Source organism: Oryzias melastigma, linkage group LG5 (genome assembly GCF_002922805.2).
Source record: "Oryzias melastigma strain HK-1 linkage group LG5, ASM292280v2, whole genome shotgun sequence".
Taxonomy (NCBI): domain Eukaryota; kingdom Metazoa; phylum Chordata; class Actinopteri; order Beloniformes; family Adrianichthyidae; genus Oryzias; species Oryzias melastigma.
The window spans coordinates 25,512,639-25,522,805 of NC_050516.1; the positions used below are offsets into that span (position 1 = coordinate 25,512,639).

At 35.0% G+C, this 10,167-nt stretch overlaps 1 protein-coding gene across 1 annotated transcript in view; it reads left to right on the plus strand.

Annotated features, from left to right (window-relative positions):
• The window catches only part of inka2 (inka box actin regulator 2), a gene marked incomplete in the record, with an annotated part of 14,555 nt that extends 14,348 nt beyond the window's left edge, over positions 1 to 207 (plus strand). Inside the window, 1 exon segment of the mRNA XM_024270355.2 lies at positions 1 to 207.
• Between the last annotated feature and the right edge of the window lie 9,960 nt (positions 208 to 10,167).

Here is a 10,167-nt window from a genome sequence, read left to right on the forward strand (position 1 = left end):
AAATAACAGAAAAACTGCCAATTTAATCAGAAAACATAATCAGTTGATTATAAATGTTTATTGGTCCAGATTCAATAGTGCTACGGAGTATTGGGGCAACCATAAAAATAAAAAAGGTGATAAATTTAAGAGAATAAAATTGTAAAATTATGAGGATAAAAGTTGTAATTTTACAAGAAAAAGAGACATAAGATTATGAAAAAAAGTCAAAATTATGAAAAAAATGTAATTTTACAAAAAAAGCGGTTGTAAAGTTATGAGAAAAAGTCGTAATTTTAATAGAAAAATAAGCTAAAAAAAGTCAAATTCTGAGAAAAAAATTTGTTTTACTAGAAAAAAGATTATGAGAATAAGTTATAAAATTATAAGAAAAAAGACGTAAAATTCTGAGAAAAATTCGAATTTTACTAGAAAAGGGATGCAAAATTATGAGAATAAGTTATAAAATGATGAGGAAATAGTCGTAATTTTACAAGAAAAAATAAGTAAATTTATAATAAATAAGTCATAAAATTATAGGGAAAAAGCAGTAATTTTACTAGAAAAAAAGTGTCAGATTTTGAGAATAAAGTTGTAAAATTATAAGGAAAAAAGTAGTTATTTTACAAGAAAAAAGACGTAAGACTATGAGAATAAGTCATAGAATTATGAAAAATAGTAATTTTAGAAAAAAATATGTAAATTAACGAGAAAAAAAGCCGTAAAAACATGAGAAAAACATGTAATTTTACAAGAAGAAGAATGCAAAATTGTGAGAAAAAAGTAATAAAATTATAATAAAAAATGTACATTTACAAGAAGCTTATGTGAATAAAGTTGTAAAGTTCTGAGAATCACAACTTTTTCTCATAAATGTATTTTCATTAATTAATATATTTATTTTTATGGTGCCCCAACATTCTGTCAAACAAAAACAACAACAGTCTGATCAGTAACATAGTGTTCAATACGATGACTACAACGCTCTCTTCTCTGCCATGTGGTCACGGCAAATGGTGAAACAACTGTAGGTCGTGTGAGGTTGTTGCCGTGCAGACAGGGGCAGGGGTCAACATGGAGCAGCTCATCGTGGGTACGGACTAACAGACCGCCATCTGCCGTACGTTTATTACACAAAGCATGTTTGAAGCAGTACAAACGTTCAAAATGAGCTTTGAAGGCAGGATTAGGAGGATAACACTGGAGACTGTGTACATACAGTATAGGTGGATTATTACTGAACAAGGTTGTGATCCAGCTGGAATGACAGATTTAATGAAACTGTTATTAATTCTGACTTCAGTTAACACATTTGTACAGAGCTTTGTATATATTTTCATCAACCAAACACAAGTAATAGTAAGCATTTACTGGAGATCCCATAGCAAGGCTTTTATCAGTTTTGTACAAATCAATTATATCATTATTGAAAATAATGCCAGGGGCAGTATTTGTCTTTCTTGTAATAAACTGGTTAATTTAACACAAACAGCACTATGCCAGCTGAAGTTAAAGCCACTTTCTCAGGATAGCAAGCAACACTGCCCACTGTCACCCAGAATGCTTTGTGTCTGATAGAAGAACACTCTTATGCAAGAACAATCTCTGAACTCATTTTAAAAAAAAAAAACATTCCATGACATCCTTAATGCTGTTCCGGATGAACAAAGTCAGCCAGCGAAGGGGTTACGCCGCGGATCTCTTTTAATGTCTTGGCCAGCTGATGCATACGTGCCATGTCAGTATTCAGGTCAATACATTCTGCATGCTCAGAGGGTCCAACACACACATGAAACACAGTTACTTCTCTGTTTTTCTATTGAATCTGTCTCTTAAGTGTAGTTTTCTGCACCGTTGTGGATGTTTTTCATTAGGGTTCTGCAAACCTTTAGTCGTTTCTATGACATGTGCACTGTAAAACTGTTGATGACTCTTTATAAATTAAATCTCTTTACAAAGAAAGAAATATTCTGTCTCCTCACTGAACATGTGTGTGAAATTAGTTTTAGTACTAGTACTTTAAACACAAAACATATGAGTGTAACACAAAAAAAAAGTTACTCAAATGACTTTACACTGAGGTTCTCATGTTCCTCAAGAGTTGAGCTCCTCATTTCATCTATAAACTTATTTAAAATATTTTATTTTACCTAAAAATTGAGTAGAGTTCCAATGAGTCACACCAAAGCTAAACTGTCAAAACAAAGAGACAAAAATTAAAACCTGAGAGCACAAATATGATTGTGACATGCAACATCTACAACATTAGGCTATCTCCAAGTTACTAATAATAGTAGTGTGAATGCTTAGTAAGTGTTCACAGTATATGGATTCTTCTGCTCCTTTCCGTATGTTTTTCAGCACGTAAAAACTCACAATTTCAACTATTTCAGTAATCATGGCATCAAAACATTCAGCTCGTTCAGAACATTACTGCTTGTATTTTTGATATTCATAATCTTCAGAGTTTTTTAAATATTGAGGAAAATATGCCCCCTAGAAATGAATAGGAAAGTCTTCAAATTTCAACATTTTAAGTAACAAGCCTTTAAATATATTCATGGGCTATGTTTTCATCTTTTAAAGTAATTAAAAAAATATGGAGTTTACCTAATATTTTAGCAACAGGCTAACATTTTTTTACACCAATTTAAAATTTAGTTAATATTTTAGTAGGATGCTAACTTTTTTGGCTAATTTTTTTATCTACTGAGGTTTTAATTGGCTAATTATAGTTTAGCTTTTGTTTTAGCAAAAGGCTAACTTTTTTTAAGCTATTTTTGAGTTTAGCTAGTATTTAAGGAACGTGCTAGTTCTTTTGGCTAATTTGGCATCTACTAAGATTTGTTGAGCTAATTTGGAGTTTAGCTCATATTTAAACAAGACACTCAACATTTTTGCAAAATTGGCATGTATTAGGGATTTTTTAAACAATTTTACAACAATTTTTTCAGAAATTTAGGCCATATTTGGCATTCAGTTTTAACGAAATTTCCAGTATTTTAACAAATTTAACAATTTGCAAATAATTCATTTTTTCTAGTTAACATTTTCATTCCAGTTTTGAGAAACAAAAGACTTCAAGTCAAAGCCCATTTTTGCTTTTAAGTAAATACTACATTTAGGTAATTTTATAGCTAATTTGGTTTGTCGCATGTTTGAGACAACAGGCATTAAGGGGTGAAACAATTAAAAAAAAAAAAAACATACATAAAGCCAGAATTTAGAAATTTACCAATAAGTGAGAACCAGAAGTAAAAAACCTGAAGGACTTTTGTGTGTTTTTGCTCATGTCTTTGGGATTGTATAAAAAAGGTAAAATGAGACTAAAAGAGACATCAAACTTTTGGGTAAAGTATACAATTATTTCCTAAAATGAAATTTAAAAATAGTTTAATGGAAAAAGGAATGTTCTATTTTAGATTGAAAACAAATTCTACTTTATTGAATGATTCAGAACCTCAATCATCCTTTCACAGAGAAATTCTGCTTTTTTATGGGCACAGAACCACATATTCATCACACGAAAACCTGTGTATTACTGATGTATAGTGAGGTAAATGAGAACTGGCTTTTCAATGGATGATTTATCCCCAGCATGTTTCTTGCATCAAAGAAACAATATGTGATATATTAAAATGTCGGAACATTTTAAAATATGGATTTAAAAAGTGTCTAACCTCTGTTTTTCCTTAAATCTGCAGCTTTTGGGCCGATTTGTGGTTTCGCTGCTTTGCATCCTGGAAAACATGTGGTGTGACCATCCACTGAGGACAAAAGTCTTCATGTCAGTTGCAGTCCCATGGTCAGTGGTGCAGCAAATGGACTCTAAATCTGCGACACAACTCCATCTGTGTCTTTAATACATACAAAACAGAAACAAACACTTTACAGTTCCCTGTATCTCTGTAGCATATTTTTCTGTAGATGCTTTCTAAGAGATAAAGATAAAATCACGTCTATTAATCCCAAGGAGATTTGAAGTAAAGTTAGGTCCGTTAAAGGCTTTTTATGAAACATGTTCTCTTCCTTGTGGTGGAATTGGCATTTTTGTAGAAAAAAAGTTTGTTTTCAATCAAAAACACGTGGTTTGCAGTTTTTCTCTTCTTTTTTGTGCAATGGCTAATAAAACTTCATTACGTATGGCTTTAAATATTCTGTAGTGTTTATAAATAAATAAAAAATGTCATACAATACAATTTGATCATGTTTATGGACAAACAAAAACCAAGGTTAACAATTTTTTAACCCTTTAATACCTGAGGCGCTTAAAAACAAAACATTTAACATATTAACTAATATGTCATATTTTAACATATTTTAACATATAGCAAATTCTGAAGGAGAATCAATTAGGTTGAAAAGTTACAGTAAATCAAAGAACGTAAACACAGGGCTTTGGTGTTAAAGGGTTAAAAGTTACAAAAGTGCAAATCTTTAAACCATTATTTTGTTTTTATAATCAAGGACATATTAGTTCTACTCATTAAGTTGTGCCGTTAAAGATCCACTCCAATTAAAATTGTGTTTTAACATGTTCTTGTTGAATTTTTTTCCCCACAATGGAGGACAAACAGAAAGAATTTTTTTTTTTTTTATGTAAATCATTGTGACTCATTCACAGCTAAGGTGAATTTCTAATGAACTACTGCCGCTCTGCAGAAACTATGTCCTAGAAAACAACTTTTTTTTATTATTTGGCTAAAAAAAACTGCATATTCGTAGTTAAAAGGCCACTGGGAATGCTTTTATAATAGTTTAAAAGAGGATCGGAGTGCAACTTTAATATATAAAGCCTCAACCTGAAATAAACTCTGATCATCTTTTCCAGAATTTTCATTTATTTCCAGGAACGTTTAATGACTTTACATAACCGTGCACAAACAGGTCAGTGAGCACTTTTAATATGTAAGAAAATAAGAGAGAAACAGACGCTGGGTTCATGTGAAATCGGATAAGAGTAATCTGTGTGCTCGTGTGTGTGTGCCTACAACAACAGCTGCAACTGTGGTCCCTGTTCTTGTAGCTCCGTTTCCCTAGGGATCCCAGCAGTAGATGCTGCTGAGTGTCTGCCCACATCCTCCTCCTCCTCCTCCTCCTCCTCCTCCTCTCCCTGGTCCCTGACGATCAGCAGTGGAGCTCTCACAGCCTCACTGCTCCCTTCCTAAATGTGGGACAAGTGATGCCTAAACGGCGGTATGACTCAGTCTGTAAAGCTTAAGAAAACAAGCGCAAGAAAATAAAATCCTTGAGCCTGAGAATACAGAAGCCGAACATGACTTTTAAATGATGAAACTGAATAAAAAAGGTGTTTTTAATGCGTGGCAGAAGCTGGGGGAAGAATGCAGGGGCGTGCACCACACGTTTCTGTGACTTGTGTCGGCTAATTTCCTGCACAGTGCCCGTCTTTCAATGAGCCCTCAGCTGTGCGGCCGCTCTGCTCCCCTTAACCCTCAGGAATGCACTCGTGTTTCACTTTTTATGATCGTCAGCAACCAGAAGTTCAAGATTGTCCCTGCGTGAGGCTCTCAGAAGTTTCCCACCAGTAACAGGAAACCACTTCATACGTGCACTTGCACATGCTAAAGCGGACAAAACCACTAGTCATTAGTACGAGCGCGTAAACACCTCCAATTTTGGAAATGAGAGACTAGATCTTAGAGCCGCAAAAGCAGATGCAGATTGATCAGAGAGATAAACGATGAGGGTTAAATCCAGGCTGGAACATCTGGCTGCTTTACAGTGTAATGGTCAGGATTCACATCAGTCACTTAGTTTGAGGAACTTCACAAACACAGAGTAAAACTCCTTAAAAAAGATTACATCCACAGTCTTTTTGTACTTTTCTCTTTTGTGTTTTCATAGTGACACATAGTTGGATAGGATTGTTTATAAGAGCACAAAAATAGTTTATATAATTAGAGTAAAAAACAAATTTTATAACAATAGAACATGAATTATTATGAATTCATACCGAAACTAAAGTATTAGTATAAAGAATTTATGCCTGCAATACTTAAAGAATTTTCTTGATTCAGAGGTAAGCAGATTTACTTAAAATAAATGAAAATAAAGAAAACAATTTCAGATATCAGACTTATATTATTTAATAAAAAAAATCCCTCCAAGAGTTTAAATTAATGAAATAAAAATGACTATGACTGAATTCTTCTCCTACTCACTATACATATAGTGCATTTACCATTTTGTAATGATGTCCAAATCCAAAATCAAGTGCACTAGAAATTTCCCAGAAGTCTTTGCAAAAAATTAGCATGCATCAATGCTCACTACATTAGCGAATATAGACCACAATGCATTGCGGTCAAACGATTACTGCACAACAAAATAAACATGTTTAAGTGTAATTTTTTAATAAACCACCCATATTTTCATCATCAGAACACAAAAAGATTAACAAAAAGACGTGAAATGTTCGTATTGATTCAATTTGCATATCTTGAAATCGATGACTTTTTATCCAGCGTTTAGAATCAAAAAAAAGAAAGTAGAGATTTTTGTGTCCAAATTGCATTTAAAATTCAGGGCACTTCATAGTGCTGAACTATTTCGTTTTTTAGTATTTAGGGAGTAGGTGGGAATACAGACTTTGTGTTTTTGGCGTTTTTAGCATGTTTTTGTAGCATTTTTCCCATGATGGAGGACATAAATAAAGAAAATTAAGCTTAAAATTGCATTTCTAAATTTGTTTTTATTTATTTATAGCTAATCAGGAGCAGACAAACAAATGCAGTTGGAAAAGTTTGTCTGCTTCAAAGTATTTGTCTGCTTGTAAGTATGTGCTTCGAGAGTATGTGTTATTTAAGCATCGCTGGCAACATCTCAGGTGTTAAAGGGTTAAAAAACAACTGGGAATGATTTTAAAATAGATCAAAAGATGAATGGAGTGAGGCTTCAAATAAAAATTAGATGTATTGTATGGAAGAAAAATAACTTTTCCTTGATAACTGTTCTACAAAGTCAGTAATGTGTGTACTTTATGTACGTCCCATATGTGTATGTTGGATCTCACTGTAGACGACCCCTCTTATAGAGCCATGATTGATGTGTTTAGGTCTTTTGACGAGTCAGACCAGCAGACAGGAATGTCTTTATGCTTTGAAGCAGGCAGCTAGTCAGTCCTCTCACAGCGTGAGGAATTCAAGAGTCCTCACTCCAGTGAAGTCTGATGCTCCACCACCGACTGGCAGAAGTGCCGTCAAGGGTGTTGTTTCAGGGTTCTTAGCTCTCTGGCTCCTGCTGAGTCCGGCACGTGTCATCTACGTGGGGGGGCAGAAATCTGAATCACTGACGGTTTGATCCTTTCACTGAATGTGCAGCTCAGATTTTTGGATTAGCCAAAATTAGAATTTAAAAATAACTCCTTGTACGGCTCATGAAATAAATTCTGATTGTGTGAATGCTTCAAAGCATTTGCACTGATAGTGATTCTCCTTTCCGTACGTTTTTTGGCACGTAAAAACTCAATCACACTTTCAGTGATTTAATCAATCTTGGTATCAAAACGTTCAGCTTGTTCAGGATATTACTGCTTGTACTTTTGGTATTCATAAACTTTATAGTTTTTGAAATATTGAGCAAAATATGCCCCATAAGAAATGAATGAGAGAACTTACTGAAACCATTGTTTTCAGTATTTTTTAAATAATTTAGCAATGAGCTGTTACATTAGCAATATGATTTTGGTAATTTGGCATCTACTGAGGTTTTTTATGCTGATTTTATCTCACATGTGCTGACGTTTTTTGGCTAATTTGTTATCGACTAAGGCTGTTAGGCCGTTTTCGAGTTTAGCTAGGACGAGGCTAACGTTTTTGGCTAATTTGTTATCGACTACGGTTGTTAGGCCGTTTTTGAGTTTAGCTTGGAAGAGGCTAACGTTCTTGGCTAATTTGTTATCTACTAAGGTTGCTAGGCCATTTTCGACTTTAGCTTATATTTTAGCAAAAGGGCAACTTTTTTGGATAGTTTTTCTGGGGATTTTTGACTATTTTAGAGTAGTGTCAGTTTTTTAGCAATGTGTTAGCTTTCTTGTTTGGCTGATTTGGCATCTACTAAGATTTCTTTGGCTAATTTAGAGTTTAGCTCATATTTAAGCAAGACACCGTGTGTTTTTTTTTTTTTGCAAAATTTGCATGTATTTCAGATTTTTTTTGCAGACAGTGGTCTTTCATAGTTCTTTAACGAAATGTTAAGTCTTTTAATACATTTTGCATTTTGCAAATTTTCAGTAAATCACTTCAGCCATCAGAGTATATTGCTTCAGCATTTTCAACAACCGAATTTAGCAAAAAGCATTACACTAGCATTATCACAGGTAATGCAACTTTTCTAGTTATTGATTGCATGGAGCGGTAACAAGCCTTCTTTTTGTAAGAAGATTATAAATCCTGTTTAACAGATCAAACAAATTGTTGGCAGATGCTAACCGAATATAAAAATAAAATAATCAAACATCTGCCAGACTGTCTCACATTAGCAAGCACAGCAATGAGGCAAAAGTTAGCAATAAATTTCTTCTATTTCTGTCGAGTCAAGCCGCATGAAACCAGCCGCCTCCCACTCTGACAGCACCACAACATTTCATTAAGTGCTGTTTCCAGTCGCTGCCCCCCAGTGATGATTTACGAGATCATCTCACTGTAGCAGCTTTAAAGCGGAGCGCCTGCCGAGCAGCAGCAGCAGCACACAAGCGTTCTTTCTTCACTTGCATCGCATTGTTCGTCATTATTAAACAGGAGCTGGTTTCTCCCAGCCGCCCACAGCAGCCGTCCCTCTCCCAATCAGTGGACGAAATCCTCTGGAGCTGGAGGTGACCCCTGCTGATGGCTGAGTGGCCTCCGTTTAAACTCCAGCAGACCCCCCAAAAGCATTCATTTTTATGAAGCCCCTGCAATTCAGTGAAATCCCTCGATCGGTGGATAATTGAACCCTGTTGTTCGGTGGTTTTATCTCTGCAGGGTCGTGCTCTCCTAATGTTCACCCAAATGCCACAGAGGAGAGGTGAAACACACACATAGGTGAACAAGCTACAATTAACAAGACGTTGCATTTATAAGGATTTATGTGTGCAGCCTAATACAAACCAAACACAGACGTTACATATTATCATTTAAGGCAAAGCCCTAATATTAAACAAAGGTGGAATTACATTGGGTTTGGGTTCAGATCAGAAAAGGATTCAATTATTGCTACTGTGCCTAAAACCACAGCAAGTCCATGTATTTAAGATAAAACAAGTACATAAAACAAGAACACACCCATCAGCCTGCAGGGGGTTCGGCTTTCACTAAGTCGTAAACCGAAGACCAATGGGGGCTCTTCATCATCGCTAATCCAGATTAAGCACAAAATCTCCAGTTCTGACTCACACCCACAGACTGTTATTTAATGTAGCATGTTGGTACTCACCACAAGTCATCAATGTTTGGCAATTACGAGTTTTTACAGCTACAATACATAATAAATGTCTTTCTGGCATGTTCTCTACAGCCATGTGTTCCTGCAAGATGAACTCCACATTCTGACATTTGAGTCAGTAACCCTGAACTTGACCTGCAGACTGTCCCGGCTGTCTCTGCATGTTTTCCTTTATGTTTTTGCCAGAAGCAATTTTTCTAGAAAACAATGTGTGGCGTGGAAAGACTCCAGCAGCTGAGTGCAGCTCATCCAATACTGCTATCAGCAGCAGGTGGAGGCTCTGTCTTATTTACCGTTTTAAAAGGTCATCTGATTTTAAAAGGTATTAATACTTGTAGTCACTGAGTTTATTTTCTAGTATAAAAATATCATGTGACCAAATGTCTCTAACAGTAATTTCAGTTTGTGCTAAACAACATTTTTTTAGGACTAAGATCAAGTATGTCTGTTATGAAGATGACATTGAAAATCACATTTTTGGTGTTTTTAAAATGTTCTTATGACATTTTAAAAAAATAATTTAAAACTGTGTTTCAGAGTACTTCTTTGTTCAAATCGTGTTGGATCAGAAGATGTGATGCAGGAACTGCCATGGGCAGGCCAAAGTCTCCCTTCTCTGCTACAGTTCTGAAGTATCCACTTGCAGACTAATAGATCCAATAACGTCTTCATTGTCCTCGTCTGAGCCACCATCAGGCTCTAAACTGTGTGACTGGATGGATAGCTCAAAAATTGCTTGCCCCTTTT